Here is a 16914-nt window from a genome sequence, read left to right on the forward strand (position 1 = left end):
GATTAACATTGTCATTATAGATCTTGTTAATATTGTTAGACATGTCTTGGACGTTAGCTAAGTATATAGTCCATTAATCTGCATTGTTACTCAGTTCAATGTGCTTAAACTTAATCTGAAAAATCTTGCTTTTGTGTATGGTATGCCAGACAAATCAAAACACAGAATTGGTGCTGTAGAAATGCATTCATGGTATTGTCCATGGAGTACTTGTGGCTATATGCTTACTATTAAGAAACAATACATGCAAGGAGGTGGTTTAATAGCAGATATTGTCATTTTGTTTCTCAATATGGAGATGACGGTTTCCTACCTCTTTTAAATGCCTGTAAAACAGTTGACCTGTACGAGTTCAGTGCCAAATTAAAATCTGTCCAATGTCTTAATCTTCTATTTAATAAAACCCTCAAACAAAACATAAGTAAATGAAATTTAAACCATCAGATATCTGACCAAAATTGGACGAATGCCAAAAATGAAGTTATTTTTCCCATAGAAGATTTCTTTTGGCTCAGTGTATCATCACTTTAAGATGAGCTTGTAGTTTGCTCCCCGAGCGGATTAGTGGACACGGCAGTTTATTTCCATCAGTACAACTTCCTTTCCCTTTTCTCAAGTTGTAACGACTTGTTTTAAGTTCTAATACACTGAAATGCAGTGAATCCACTTCTCCAATATACCAGCAGAGCAGGTCGCAAATATACAAGTCTTATAAAGTGGGGAAAGCAAAGGAGACAAAGAGAATGTAAAATAAACGGTACGACGTCCTTTCGTCGCGGGATTTTTTTTTGCAGGGTTTTTTACCGTGATTTTTTTTCTTTTAAACCCATTGAAATTTTTAGAAAATGGGGGATTTGGGAGGCCAACCACCCGGCAAAAAAAAAAAACATTCAATGGCTTTTTTCGTAAAAAAATCGCGGTAAAAAACCCTGCGAAAAACATCCCGCGATGAAATGACATGGAACCCCAATAAACTTACTAGTGCTCCACCGCGGCACTGATGCGTGTGTGCCGATGCGTGCGTGTGCTGGATTTATGTGCTTTCCAGGTCCGGAGGTGGGACCAACCTTAGGCGTCCAATACAATGAAAGAACATCGTGGTCCAGCCAATAAAATGAATAGGAGATGCTCTTCTTCAAGCAATATAGTTAAAGGTTAATGTTCATACCGCGCACTGTCACCAACGAAATTGATACCCAGGTGCTCAGGCGGATCTGTAAAACAAAAGGCGGGTGGGTTTGGTTAGTCCAGTGAAGAGGGAGTAGGAAAGTGAGAGAAGTGGTGTGCTGTTGGCAGCTTCAGTTCGGTTTTCACCGTGTGCTGAGCTTTGGTGTGAGTATTGGACCGATGCGAGACCTCGTGTGCTGTTGGTGCGGTTTATGTGTTGTTACTTTGTTGTTGTTGTAGTATGGCGAAGTGCGTGCAGTTTGCTGGTTGAGAATTGATTGTGTGGATTTTCCGGTGAATTAGGTATGAAGAGATTTGATCTTGGGTTAGTAGGTTATATATCCTAGTCCTTGCAGATTTTGTTCTATTTATCTAGCATTTCTGTAGGTAAGTTTAATTGCCAATTTTATTTTTTTGTCCATCTATTTGTTCTGATTGGCGGTGTGGTGTGTTCCTGGCTCTGATGTATTTGAACTTAGTGAAATGGGACGGGGTGTGTCTAATCCCCTCCTCTGGTATTGGTGCTGTAGATTAGCAGTCCCGTACTCTCTTGCTATCTATTCCGTCAATGGTCTGTTGGTGCATGTGTGTAATTTGGAGGCCAAGGTGCTATTGATAAATCGCCCATGTCCTTCCATCTTGGTCTAGCTGTGTACTCAATCTTTAGTATCGTCCTGTCGTAACTATCTCTCAGTTGGTGAGTTTGGTATGTCGTAGAATGTCTTCCTTAGATTCTGTTTGTAGTAGGTTGCTTAGTGGGATCTGGGAGTGTTGAGCGTGACTTGATGACCTTTCCTTTCAGGATACAACAGTAGCAAAGAGGCCAGCAGGACCAGCAGCGAGACAGCACTCGAATTCCCCTCGACTGATGTAGCCCATACAAAAATCACACTTAACCTTGAAAAATGTGTTTTTTGCAACTACACTGGCCACTGTTTATAGAAAAGATCTTGGAACTGCAATATAAATAGAGGCCAATATATGTGTTGTTCTAAATGTCTCATCCCGCATGATTCCAGATTGCTCTACCTCTATTGATGCTGGTGCTATTAAAGCCATTCTTTTGGATAATACTTTAGAAAAACATTTGAATCCATGTTTAGAAGGAAGATTGGCCTGTAGGACTCGCATCTCCCCAAGCACTCATCTTCCTTTCATGTAGTTATTTTTAAGTCTCATTCTGGTATTTTTAAGAATTAAGACCTCCTAACAAATTTGGCAAAACAAATATATGACCTGATGTCTATATGGGCCTGCTATCTTACTGCTACTAAAATATTGTACTAGCACTTCTATACTGCCACCCGTGAATTGGGCATATAGGTTATTATTTTATAGATGTCCCATTGCTTAAAGGCTCAATGTAGTCAGAGAAGGGTGGGCCTCATTCCAACCTTGCCAACATCCTTGCAGTAAACCTGCCAGGATACCAGCAATGGCTGTTACTGTTTCTGGCACATGGTCCAGTGGCATTGCTGCCAGATTACGAGTGCCGGAGGGACAGAGATAATCCCCATTCATGGAATCCATTAGGACTCCATGAGGGGATTTGCCGTCATTACCGGCACCGGCAGTGCCAGTGCCGGTAATGAGGGCTTTTTTGCCAGTAGGGCACCTGGCTTATCTCCATCTGGCAAACCCGTAGTCCCACTGGCAAACCGGTAGTCAGCCGACTTGGAATTAAGCCCTTAATGGTGCCAGATTTTCTTTATACAAATATTTGTATCACTCTGGAAATGTCAACATTATACCCTTCAGCCATTGTTGATTTCCTTGTGCCATGTGTTTTGATTACTCATGTAATTATTTGCACCTCTGCTTTTTTGATCCTTTTCTACTTTCTGTTTCTGTATTCCCAAAGAAGTGATCAGGCTTCCAATATGGTCATTCAATGTGCCCAACATCAACATATTCTTTTATTTCAAATAGCATTACATTACGAAAACTAACATTACATTTCAGACATTGCTAACTCATTTAGAATAACAGCTTTTAAAATGCCTAAACTACTTATAAATATTGAACGTCCCATTTCTTCATTTGTGCATAGTATTTTTCTGTATCACAGGGAGCCACTGGTGATATGGCAAGTACTTGTAGAAGGAGATCTGTTGTAGTCTTAGAACATACAGCAAATAGCTCTTGTGTGTGATAGGTGACTGCCGCACAATGTAGGTGTCCTGGGACAAAGGTGAGGGTCTCTAAGGAAGGCAAAGCTCATCTAGCACACAGTAGATGCCAAGGATATGGGGTTTAATGCTGTTAGAGGCTGTGCAGGGGGAAGAAGTGAAGACTCACCTGGGCCTTTCTGTGACAGAGCGTGTCAGTGTTTCCATGCCCATTGTCCAGCACGTTGTACGCTTCACAAAGGGAAGCATGGACGGCAGCTATTTAAAGGCAGTGTGACTGATAAATGCTATTCACCCCTCTACCCAAAGAGGAGCAACTGTTTTTGGATAAGGGAGAGTGTAAGTGGGACACCACTGGTGGGGATGCCCCTCTGCGGATAGGAGATTCTCCCCCAGGGATAGCATTGGTTCTCCCTATTTTAATACTTTTGTTGGCTACATGGGTGTGAACTGGTATAATGACTTAATAAATCCTTTTGGACTATCTGGTGTGGTTTCTGACCTTCCATGTGAAAGGGACGTGTTGGGTGTGCAGAGAGGTTGGAGCGGCGCACCCCCTTATAGACAGAAAGATAAATAGGCAGTCTGTATTAAACGAAATCGAGAAAGAAGCCTGCTGAGCCACTAAGGGGTGGGACCCTCCTCTTGGGAGGTATGGCCAGACTACCAGGTGCATGCGCCAGGCTTGGCATGAGAGCCAGCAGCTGATCATGCTCAACGCAGGCAAACCTATCGCTCGAGGAGTCAGGAGTGCTCAGCCTGAAGCAGTGACACAAGACCGTCTCCAGAGGAGAGGCTGAGAGCCGGTGAGGAGAGACGACAAACTCAGGTCCCACAGGGGGCCTGACAGAGAAGCAGCCAAGCTCCACCCAGTGCTCGATGCCTGGAGGAGACTGACAAAGACGTACTGCGGCTGCAGGACTCTCTGAGTCTCTCAGTGGGCACTGATGCAGGAACAGAGGAAAGGGGTGGGTCCAAGCACTCAGAAAAAAGTAGGGCCAGCCTAACAAAACCCTAAGGTGTGGTGAGAAACCCGAGACCCCAAGGTGGGGTAGAAGAGACAAGACCCCAAGACTAGGTAAGAGATCCAAGATACCATGGTGGGGTAGACCAGACAAAACCCCAAGGTGAGGTGAGAAAACCGTGAACCGAAGGAAGGGCAGAAGTAATGAAAACCCCAAGGCGGGGTGAGATACCTAGACCCAAGGCGAGGTGAAAGAGACAAAATTCAAAGGTAGGGGGAGAGAGTGGAGACCCCAATGTGGGGTGAGACAAATCCCGCCCAGGACAGGGCAAAGAGAGATTTATTGGACTGACTTGTCGGCAGAGAAGAGCTGGGGTGAGGGGCCGCTATTGGAAAAGACATAAAACACGAGGGGGGGGGGGGCATAGGCCAACTACCAGTCATTTGCTTAGGGCCTAAGCCCAATTGTATTTCGCTTGAGTTTATGTGTTTCTTTACTAGGTGGTAGGGACAGCACTGGGGTAGTATAGGACTCTAGGCAGTAGACTTTTCTATTTGTGACACACATCCTGTCAAGCACCCTTTTTATCTTGTTCTTAACAAAGTGGGACCAAAACACCTTAGAGTTAGGGAAACCATAGCGTTTTACTGGTTTAAAAATAAAGACACATTTTGAAAACAATACCACCTTGTCCGTCTCCTAGCTCTGATCTAGCACAGCAGGTACAGCGTGCATTGAAAGCATGCTGATTGGCAAAAGAATTGGAAAAAGTGACAAGAACAAAGAGAAGCATGAAATTCAGGCTACTACCGAAGCTTTAGAGCCTGCCCCAGAGGGCTCTATTATGTGGTAGTTGACCACCACCCATGTTAGTGGTCCCGAACCGAATGAGAGGGCCTCCAACAAGTGCAAAAGGCACCTAGCACACAATATGGAATGGTTCAAATGCATTTAAAGCTTTTGCAGAGGGCAGCCTCACCTGGGTCTCTCTGTAACACAGCTTTTCCAGGTCTCCTTGACCATTGCTTAGTGTGTTTACATCTCACATCGAAGCTCGTGTGCAGTTTTATAGGCAGTAATGATATGATAAGTCATTTATAACTCGCCTGTACAAAAGTGTTTCTAGGCGCGACAAGGAAGGGAAGACAAAAAAAGGATAAAACAACGTTCTTACTAGGTCTTGCGTTATTCAGATTGAGCAAGTGCGGGGGGAGGGCGGGTGAGAAGTGTCAGGGGGAGAAGGAGGGGGTGAGTGCAAATTAATTCATAAGTGCTGCCAGGGAGGTGGCACATAAGTGCAGATAATCCGGGGACCGTAGGGTTGCAGATACAGTCTCTAAGTGGTTGGGAGGGCCGGAGGAAGTGCAAGGGCAACTGGTCATGAAGGAGCCTGGTCTCGTAGGTTCACTGGGTGGTCAGGTAACCGGAATGCGCAGCAGTCAGGGACAGCAACAGGGGAGAGGGAGAGAGAAAGCAGAAGCGAAAAGGAAATCTTGAGTTGCTTCCTGAACCTTAGGTGGTCCTGTTCAAGTTTGAGAGAGGCAGGAAGGCTGTTCTAGAGGGCGGCCCAAGCCAAGCACACCCCCCACTCTCTGCCTGGACACGCGTCTGACCCTCAGAGTGTTGGAGGTGGATGAGCGGAGGGCTCAAGAAGGAAGATGCCGAGGAAGAGAAAGTTGGATGTAGCGTGGTCCCCGGCTCCAGAAAGCCTTGTGGCCCATTACAAGCTTGCTGATTGTTTAGAGGGCTAGAAGCTGAGGAGAAGAATAGAAGGTGGGTTTCCACTTTGGTAAGAGCTTGGATTCCCCACTTTCTGAATGTCTGAGGAGAACAACAAATGCTCTAATGGTGTTTTACACCTACATTGCACACTTGGTGATTGCCTGAAGATAAAAAAAAAACATGTTTTAATCTGGCATGTGACCCGTGGGAGTAACAATAAAAGGTTGGTCTATTTCTTCTTCTCTATAATATGGAAAACATCGCCATTGGTCAGCTAGCCCTAAATCCACAATAATGGGCTTCAGGAGACTTATTGATTTCTGGCCTAAATAGAGCTGGAGGGTTTATGTATGGGTCCATATAGCGCCACGTTGAAGTCTGCCACAACGCAAAATGGGCCTGAGAATTGTGCAATTGCATACCACATTTTTGCATATAGATAGGAATGTCAAAAATGGGGCCATAAAAACTGGCTACCGTAAGTCCTTCACTTACCTCAATCAGTGACTCCAAACCAGATATCACTCACCTTGCCTGTTTATCATTAGAAATCCTTGTCATCTTCAATTGCGCGTTCTAGGCAACCATAATTGCAATCCCTATGGTGTATGCATTTGTATAAATAGCTGATTTGTCTTAAACCAAGCAGGCTTAAGTGCTTAAAGATGTCCGCATTGTGTGCCTGATTCACAGAGCGTTTTCCTATGGGATTTCACCATTATAAAAGGCTTTCGTGAATCAGGCTCTTTGGGTGCAGCTCCTGCAGCAGAACTATGCAGGCCTAGTCCTTCTTCACTTCCTACAATATCAGGTTTCTGGGTTGTTTGCATTGAGGACGTTACCGTTCCAAGGTATAATTCACTTCCTCATAATTGTCTAAACACGTGCATGGATTTTTGCTCAAACTGTGAAAATACGTTGCTCTATTCTTCTTTTCTTCCCTGGAGTCATGAAAATATCTTTCCATCTGACAACCTTTCCCTCGCTTCCTATTTGCACCACCATTCTATCTTCCCATGTCCCCACCTCCCCGCACTGCCCCCTCTTTTCCCAGTGCACAACCTTCAGAGAACCTCTGCCTACCTAATGGCCGCCCACCATAGCAGCCCGCACACGGATGGTCTACTTCCTGCAGAGTAGTGCCTTCCCCTGATTACTGTGTCAGCAGGTTTAGCCCATAATTGCTTCTGATAATGATATCAGCCTCAGCCCCCTGCTTTCTTATTGCTGGTTAGGCCTTGGTGTATGCTTGGTGCTCACTTTCCCTCAGGTTTTCATCTGTCACTCCTCTTCTTCACCTCCCCAGGATGTGTTTATTCTCCGCATTCCGTTCCTCTGTCCTATTCACAACATTCACTAGTGCCACTTGGTTTCTCCATTTGATTTGAATGGGAGATCCAGCTTTTAAATCACAGCACCCATTTCCTGTCGGGATAAGCCACATGTATGGATAAATCAAAAATACCTTTGGTCCAATGAACAGCTGATAAAGCACCCTGATGAGCGCATACATTAGTTCAGTTTAATAACAGAATGTTGCATTGGGAAATACCAACCTAGCCTTCAACTCTAGTTTTCATCGGTACTCGAAAAAGGCCATCAGTACAGCCTTGTAGAACGAGGGAGCGGTCATTATCGAGGGATAATAACCCCGCACCAAGTCATGGCCCGTGGTGCAGCCGTGGGCCATATGTTGGGGAAGGGCTAATGTACAAAGTGATAAGGACCCCTCCCGAGGTCTAAAAGGCTATAAGCACATACTGCTAGTATAAGTCATGTTTTGGAGTTTTGGTGGTGAACTAACAAATATTAGTTTAATATGCAAAAGTCAATTGGAGAACTCAGTAAAGTAAATATGATTGTATTTTTTAGTATTTAAGTAACAAGGTTGTCTCCATAAATTAAGCGTTTCAATTGCAAACGTGGTAAACTGGAGAGGATTTAACGTGAGCATTCCTTAGGGGCTGTGTACAAGTAACTGGTTTCTCTATAGGAACGTGAACGCATTTTCCAACGTATTCGTTTTCACTTTTGCATGTTTAGTAAGATTTGAATCAGTGAAAAAAACAGGTCCTCCTAGATCCGAAGCATCTTGTTGAAAGAGATCTTCCCTAGAAATGATCGTATTGTATTATTGCTTCCCCGTCTGCTTTTGAAGTCAGTGGGCCACATTACAAGTCCGGCGGTAACCCTGACGGTGCTACCAGCGGGTTGCCGCTGGACTTGTAAGATTTACCGCCACCTGGCTTGCCGGTAACACTGGGGGATTTGAGTCCCATTGGTTCCCATAGGACTCAATGGGAATGGGGAACACAGAAGAACCGGCACCATTAATAACGGCGCCAGTGCTTCCATTACTGCTTGCTTACTGTGGCCGCTGTGTCCGGCAGGGCCAACCCTGTCAGGCACAGTGGCTCCTGCAGGCAAACCCGTACTGTTTCCAGACCAGCACACATGTAATGAGGTCCAGTATGCCCAGAATGTTTTCAATACCAGTCGTTATTGACTGCATTCTGAATATTCAGACTGGAGAAGAGAGGAGGTCAATGACAATCTCCATGTGCTAATATAGCCTTATAAACTAAAGGAGGGGTCATTATCGCATTATACCCTACTTCAATTTGGTTTAAACTACACCGAGCATTGAAGCACTGCAAAAGGAACAGCCACAGGCTGCTGTGCAAGAATTAAGGGGCATATCCAGCAATTTTAACCTTTCGGTGCTGGTGCATCCACACCTCTTTTCCAGAGAGTTCCTGCCTATTAGATGTGTGAAGTATTTATGAATCCCCTGGCATTGGAGAGCATCTAATCAGATTGCCTGGATTGTAGACATTAGCTATCACACTGTTCCCTTGCACCGCCTATCACCCCTTCTCTCTCCCTTAAATTATTGACAAAAATTCGAGCCGCATGCGCCCTCGACACAGGCGCCCCATCAAATTCTGACATCTGCTACTCACCCTCTTCCTGGGCCGCCATGGAAATGGAAGAGGGGTTCCTCTTGGAACCCACAACTGCTATTTCCATACTTGCTTTTTTTGTGTAGTTTTTGGGGTGAAAACAGACCGTTTGCCCATTCAGCACAGCCCAATTGTTCCCTAAAAAGGCTCTTAGTACCCTGGGCTATACTCATAGGTGCCAATGTAAATAATGCCTTGCCTGGTAAGCTGAAAAAGATGGAGAAGGCCTGCAGCACTCGCTAAAGAAGCACACTTCGACCGGGCCTATTATCTTGGTACAGACCACCAGTGAAGGTATTATCGAAAAAGGGCACTATTACAGAAATACCCAGTCTTAATCCAGGTATAACAAAGTATCTTGATGACGCACATGGGGTTAAAAGTAGATAAAAGGAATACAATTGTCACTTTTTTCTGACCATGAATTGGCTGGGCACTCCTGCCGCAATATGTTTTCCTGAAGCATATGCAAGGAAGAATTTTCCAGAAATCCAGCAGCGCCTTCTGAATTTCAGAATGGAGAAGCAGGCCTGTTTATGCGCCCTTTATAAATATCACTATCCTCCTGGGTTGCATATTTTGCTAACCCTGGGAGGTATTCACACAAACTCAGTAATGTCACAAAAAAGTCGCTGAAATCAACAAGCTGTGACTGGGTAGAAGAGATTGGTTTTTGAGCGCCTCAGACTGGATATGCCATTCCTTTGGAATTGAATCTAATACAGGATGCTAGTTTTTTTTTTTAATTCTGCATTGACTTCATATCCATACCGCTTCGTCTCATCCAACAAAATCTCCAGAATTCAAAGCGCGTTCATTTTTTTTTTAAAGGTACATTTTAAACAGCAAAGGAAAATGTCACGATGATCAAAATAAGAGTCACGTTATTTGCGTTCAAGCAACAGAACTGATCAAACCTTTGCATGCTTGTTGAAAAACGATCAAACAAAATGTCATTGGTTTTTTTCCATATTTATACAGAGAATTGTTTCATGAAAGATGCCGCCGGCCAGGAGGTGATTGGTGGTTGTTTCAATCAATCATTTCTCATTGGACAGCCAATGAGATTCACTATGCCCATCCAAGGCGTGCACGTTAGTTTGGCAGACTTCATCAATGACTTTCACTGACATTCCAGGGGTGGGGCAATGTTTTCAAGGCCTGTGAAAGATCGGATTGCCCTCCCCCTTGCCCTTCCCTTTGCTCTTGGGGCACTATAAAACCTCAATGCTGTGGACAGCAGCTTAAAAAACGCAATACATTTAAAAAATAATGTAACGGTTTTTTGAGAAGCCACCCTCAACACGGGGAGTCCCTTCCCTCCCCACTAAAGTGCTTGTTCAACAAACTGTTTAACAGATTCTTTTTTTAGCCCTATCTCAGACAGATATCATGACCCTTGGATATCTCTCCCCTCAGCTAACAAAGAGCCAAGAACGAGGCCGGTGTACGGGAAATATATTGGTATTTATTCAAATTACCATAAATAAATCACAAAAGTGAGTTAAAAAGAACACAGACACAATTCTTCCCTTTCTGTAAATCTCATTTCACTAAATAATTACACTGGGTCAATAATATAATTTCACCCCAAACTTTTGGTTTAAAATAAACACAGGGTGATTTATCGCTTTATTTTTCAGACCCCACCTCCCCCTGCCCTTTGCTTCGGTCTATGTTGGGAAGTCAGACCGAATAATTGGAATGCTTTGGGGAATTTTGGATCTCAGACCTCCCTTACTGAAAGGCCTGTGTTGGGGGAGCTGGATAAAAAGGTTGGACTGATTTAAGAACAAAGACACCCCTCTTCCTTATAGAAGTCAGGGTCAGCTGGACAACAAGGATTACTCAATTCAATTATAGGCTACAGTTTTCAGCGCACACTGGGAACTGAGCTTTGTTAATTTTGAATTTTAACAAAATGTGCCCCGTCCTGTTCTGCCAAATGGGGAATTAATTAAATTAATATAGGTTATATAGTCTAAGGATCTACAAAGTTTTGCCCCACCCCACCCACTATAACAGGAAAGGATTCAAGGCAAGCAGACTCCCCCCACCTTTTGGTTTTCCAGGGCTTAGTTCTACTTACATAGCAAGCCTCTGTTTAAGGTTTCAGGAAAGCCAGCTGCATGTCAGGACACTCTGCAAAGATAGGGCAGGGGTCTGGTCACTCTACTCTCAAAGATGGACTCTCGCTCTCCACCACAGGACACAGTCAGCTTTGAGGCCTTCCTCGAAATAGACCTCTCTACCCAGATGCACTCTCATCAAACTCCTCTGGTGTCTCCTTACAGCTGTCAGATGGTAAGTTTCAGCAGCTTTCCAATCTTCCTCCTTTTTCTGTCACCCGGTTTTTGTATGTCTGTCCTCTGTCCTACTTCAGTCCTCCTTATTTAGCAGAAATGACATCACCAATTTTACAATATTGGGGAAGTACCCTGCAATAATCCCTGCCACTAGGATTGGACAGTTACCCTTCTCCCTCCGCCCCAACTCAGGATTGGTCTAGGGGTTTGGAGCAACATATGTCTATTCCCATTTGTCATCATCCTTTGTTCTCCTTTCAACATTTTGGCATAAACTAGTTATGTATCACAACTTCATAATCTTACTAGCAACTACCATACTAAACATATTTTCTGTTTTAGCAGATCATGGAGAATCAGATAAGCCGACCGCCAAATGTGTACGATGTAGCATGGCCATGTGGCACATTTCTGCCATTTCCATAAAAAACACAACAGTTATGAAGATGTAAGTTATTAAGCATATCTATACTCCTCTCTATCTATGGCCCAACAGGTTAATGCCATAGCCTCGTCTGCAGCACTCACCACTAAAATCATCACACAGTCAAACCCTTCCTTTCAATACAAAACTGCCTATCCATCGCCAGAGCCACTGTCGGCACCAAACCTGACTACTGCAACTTACTCTTCCTGGGCAACTCTGCCAAAAACATACACAAACTTCAAGTGACGCAATGCCCTTCGAGCAGCACTAAGTATCCCCAAAATGGAACACATATCTCAAGCAAGAAAAGACGCACACTGGCTTCCAGTCAAAGAGCGCATTCTCTTCAAAACACTAGCTATTACACACAAGTGCCTCTCAATCACTGCCCCCCTTACTTTTCCAATAGGATCACCCCTTGCACATCATCCAGACACACCAGATCTCACCTCACCAACCAGATCTACGTCCCATCCTTCAGAAGAACCAAAGCGGGCGGCGCCAGTTTCCAACACCTAGCACCAAAAAAACTGGAATGCCCTCCCCACAGCTCTGAGAAATGAAAAATCATATACTGTTTTCAGAAAAATGCTTAAAACAAAACTGTTCAATTAAGTGTTTTGCATTACCACCTGAGCACCAACACACTGTTACACTGTAACCCTTGTAAGGAACTTGTAATATGTCATGTCTGTAACACTGTATATATCTAAACAATGTAACCATCAAGCCTACTGTAACAAGTGCTACGATGCCTGAGGGCCGCCCGGTGCTATACAAAACCAAATAAATAAAAATAAATAAATAACCTTCATTTCATTTTCCTCCTGCTCACCTACTCTCACATTTGGAGCATGTTCAGATCAGCCAGAAACCTAGTCTAAATGGTCATTACAGTTCCCAGAGTCAGAGGTAGATGCATTTTATATCCCCAAAATCACCTGGAAATTACACAAAAAATGGTACAAAATTTAAATAAATCCACAATATGGTTGCTGCGAAAAAGGCCTAAAGGGCAATAATCCTTTAAAATTAATTGTGAATTTTCATGTTCAGCAAATGTCTCCCTGGGTCAGCCTGTGACCAGAGATTTTTTATGAGTCTCGTTGAAGTTGGAAGTTTGCTCTTTGAAGTGGGTGCCCCCATTTTCACACATATTAGTTGTGCTTCAGCCAAGGGTGAACTTCATTGAAGTCCCTGCTTTCAGAGCCAGCAAGTCTGGAGAACACTGGTCTTTCAACACCCGCAGCAGCACATTTTATTACGGGGTAATTAGATAGAAGATGTGACATCCAGGCTCGAAGTGGGAGTTTTCCTTTGCAACGTTTTGACCATAGCCAGAAACAGATTTTCCAGGAAGACAATGTTGATCTTCAAATGTCACGGGAGTTTTGTAGGTGAAACATATTATACATTGCTTTTGACAACCCACACATCATGTTTTGTTTTCCTGACATTTTTCTGAGAGCAGTGCTATTTTCTCCCACTTTGGCTTTTTAAAGCCGTTTCTATTTGCACACACATGTGCAGGCCGTTTTTGCTTTCAATGTTTGAGAATCCTGCTTTCCATGTTACAGGGATCTTTGATTCCTTCTTCTTTTGTAAATTAAACTGTTGCTTGTCCATCAGTAATGACAGGTAGGCCCCTTCCCTTTAACATTACTTGAAAAACAAAAGCAAAAGCCAGGCCATTTTTGTTTCAGTGTTTATATGACGGCCATTCATGTGAAAGGGACTTCTGTGTGGGGCCTTTAAATGCACCCCACAATAAATAAAATACTAAATGATAAATAAAATATAACCCATAGTTTTAAAATGATTCCAAAATCATTGTAGGTGCACTCTATGAATTGTGTTTGTACTGTACTTTTTTTTTACTGTGGGCTAAAGCATTGAATATTAAACCCTGCAAATGGAGTGGCAGCATGCCAAATAAAGTAGAAGAATCTGCTGCCGGTTGCATGCCGTGGCAGGCACCAATCTGAGGGTGGAATTGAAAGCCCTGCCGGTGCAAGGACCCGGGATGTCCTCGTCCAATGAAAGCCCTGGTGAAACATCTTTAGGAAAAGATGCAGATACAGTTCCACACAAACACATACACAAATCAGTGCACTTACCTGCATGCACTGGTACTGTCCTGCTCGCTCTGGCCATTCATTGCAATGGCAGCATGATCATCCACATGCAGCTCTGGGTCACCCCAACCTGCGCAGGCCTAAAATGCCAGCCCTGCCAAGGTCCAGTAAAGAGTGCTTCCCTTCACCACTTCCTCCCACTGCTCCGACAGAGGCTGGTGTGGAGTCAGCGTTATAACCCCCCAACCTACTTGTGTGAGAGATGGGATAGGATGGAGTGGTCATGATCTCACTGTTGCTCAAGAGTTCTTTAATATAAGCATCCCCAGGCTGTCAATTTTCTCCAGCTTGTGGATCCACTGCTCCACATGCATGGGCCAAACCTGTACTGTGCATTTGCAATGTGTTTGGCTAGGACAGCAAACCCCATCTCACTTCCACAGTACAGAAGGATAATGTCACATTGAGGCAGGCTGTTTTAGGCCCCCTCTTACTCAAGGGCATTATCTCTCTTGCATAAGATGCTGAAATGAGGTGGGGTCCTGCCCTGTTGGGCAAGCCGCCAGATGGCGAGCACAGGTTTCTTCATGGGGGAAGGATCTGGCCAGTCTGCAGTAGATCTTTTAGATGCCTTGAGTGAGGGGGACATTGATGATATGGAACAGAAGGAAGGAAGTGTGTGCTGCAGTGTGAGACGTATGGCAGTGTGATCTGTCCACTGCTGTGGAAAAGGTAGGAAGCACTTTATGGCAGAAAATATGGTGAATAACAGATTAACAGGCCGATTCATGGAATTAATGTGCGCCGAAAATTTCGGCGCAAGCGTGAGAAAACGTGCGATTCGCAGTGAAAGAGCGAAAATCGCAGATCAAGTGCGAAAATCGCAGGGAAACCAGCGCACATCGATTCATGGAAGTCCGTGCACGAGAAAAATATTGGATGTGTGCTGAAAAAGTGCACGGCGCACGCCGGCGCACAGGTCATCTAACGGCGTGCGCCACGGCCACAGCGAAATCGCACGTAGCGCGGCGCACATAACAAAAGTAGGCGTAACACGGGGCATAACACTCGGAATGGGGAACAACGCGTGAAAATATGGGCGTCACGGGGGAAGTACAGGAGGCAAGTGCGCGGAACGCCCACACGCTCGCCTACAACACTTATTCATGGAATCGAATAGGGCAAACCAGCGCACGGGCATAGACGCGCACAGGCCCAAACACGTCCGCCACAAGAATGCAGGCGGTAGCATCCCTGCGCCTGAAATAAATGTACGCCAAAATGTGCGCTAACAAAAAGCACCTATATACAGCTATGATGAATGTCCCATACTGTGGCCCTCTAGGACAAATGACGTGCAAAGGGGTAGGCGACAAACACGGACACCCGCTGCGTGAAAAATAGCATGTGCATGCATTTCGGGGTGCGCGGAAAGTACCACACGCGATTGGCCTGGGTACGTGTATTTCGGGGTGCGCGTGAAGTGTCACACGCAAATGCAGCAGGGTACGTGTATCTCAAGGTGCGCGGGAAGTTCCACACGCAAATTCAGCAGGGTACGTGTATTTCGTGGTGCGCGTGAAGTTCCACACGCGATCACAGCAGGGTACGTGTACTTCGGGGTGCGTGGGAAGTTTCACACGCGATCACAGCAGGCTACGTGTATTCCGGGGTGCGTTGGAAGTTCCCACGTGAATACAGCAGGCTACGTGTATTTCGGGGTGCGCGGGAAGTTCCACATGCGATTTCAGCAGGGTACGTGTATTTCGGGGGTGCCGGGGAGTACTACACGTGAATTGGCCGTGTGGATCCTCCCAGGTGTTCCCTCTACACCCTCCACGGCCCCTGCAGGCAGCCCACACCACAGGGGACTACCCTGCACCTCTGGTCATGTCCTGCAGGCAGCAAATCCACCATGACCATGCCCCCCAGCCAACCCACATGTCACCTTGCACTACTCCCAGCACCCCCATCCCCCAGCATCCAGGGGCACCCTCCACCAGGCCCCCACTCATGTCCCACACATGTCTCCCAGCACCCCCTCCCCCCAGCAGTGCAGGGCACCTGCCAGCAGGCCCCCACTCATGTACCACTGCACCCCCACCCCCAGAAGTCAGGGGCACCCTCCACCAGGCCCCCACTCATGTCCCCCTGCACCCCCACCCCTCAGCAGTCAGGGGCACCCTCCACCAGGCCCCCACTCATGTCCCACACATGTCCCCCTGCACCTCCACCCCCCAGCAGTGCAGGGCACCTGCCAGCAGACCCCCACTCATGTCCCACACATGTCCCCCTGCACCCCCACCCCCCAGCATCCAGGGGCACCCTCCACCAGGCCCCCACTCATGTCTCCCTGCACCCCAACCCCTCAGCAGTCAGGGGCACCCTCCACCAGGCCCCCACTCATGTCCCACACATGTCCCCCTGCACCTCCACCCCCCAGCAGTGCAGGGCACCTGCCAGCAGACCCCCACTCATGTCCCACACATGTCCCCCTGCACCCCCACCCCCCAGCATCCAGGGGCACCCTCCACCAGGCCCCCACTCATGTCCCCCTGCACCCCCACCTCCCAGCAGTGTATGGCACCTGCCAGCAGGCCCCCACTCATGTCCCACACATGTACCTCTGCACCCCCAGCAGTGCAGGGCACCTGCCAGCAGGCCCCCACTCATGTCCCACACATGTCCCCCTGCACCCCCACCCCCCAGCAGTGCAGGGCACCTGCCAGCAGGCCCCCACTCATGTCCCACACATGTCCCCGTGCACCCCCACCCCCCAGCAGTGCAGGGCACCTGCCAGCAGGCCCCCACTCATGTCCCACACATGTCCCCCTGCACCCCACCCCCCCAGCAGTCAGGGGCACCCTCCACCAGGCCCCCACTCATGTCCCACACATGTCCCCCTGCACCCCCACCCCCCAGCAGTGCAGGGCACCTGCCAGCAGGCCCCCACTCATGTCCCACACATGTCCCCCTGCAGCTCCACCCCCCAGCATCCAGGGGCATCCTCCACCAGGCCCCCACTCATGTCTCCCAGCACCCCAACCCCCCAGCAATCAGGGACACCTGCCAGCAGGCCCCCACTCATGTCCCCCTGCACCCCCACCCCCCAGCAGTCAGGGGCACCCTCCACCAGGCCCCCACTCATGTCCCACACATG

This window comes from Ambystoma mexicanum, chromosome 5p (genome assembly GCF_040938575.1).
Source record: "Ambystoma mexicanum isolate Mex_15411 chromosome 5p, UKY_AmexF1_1, whole genome shotgun sequence".
Classification (NCBI taxonomy): domain Eukaryota; kingdom Metazoa; phylum Chordata; class Amphibia; order Caudata; family Ambystomatidae; genus Ambystoma; species Ambystoma mexicanum.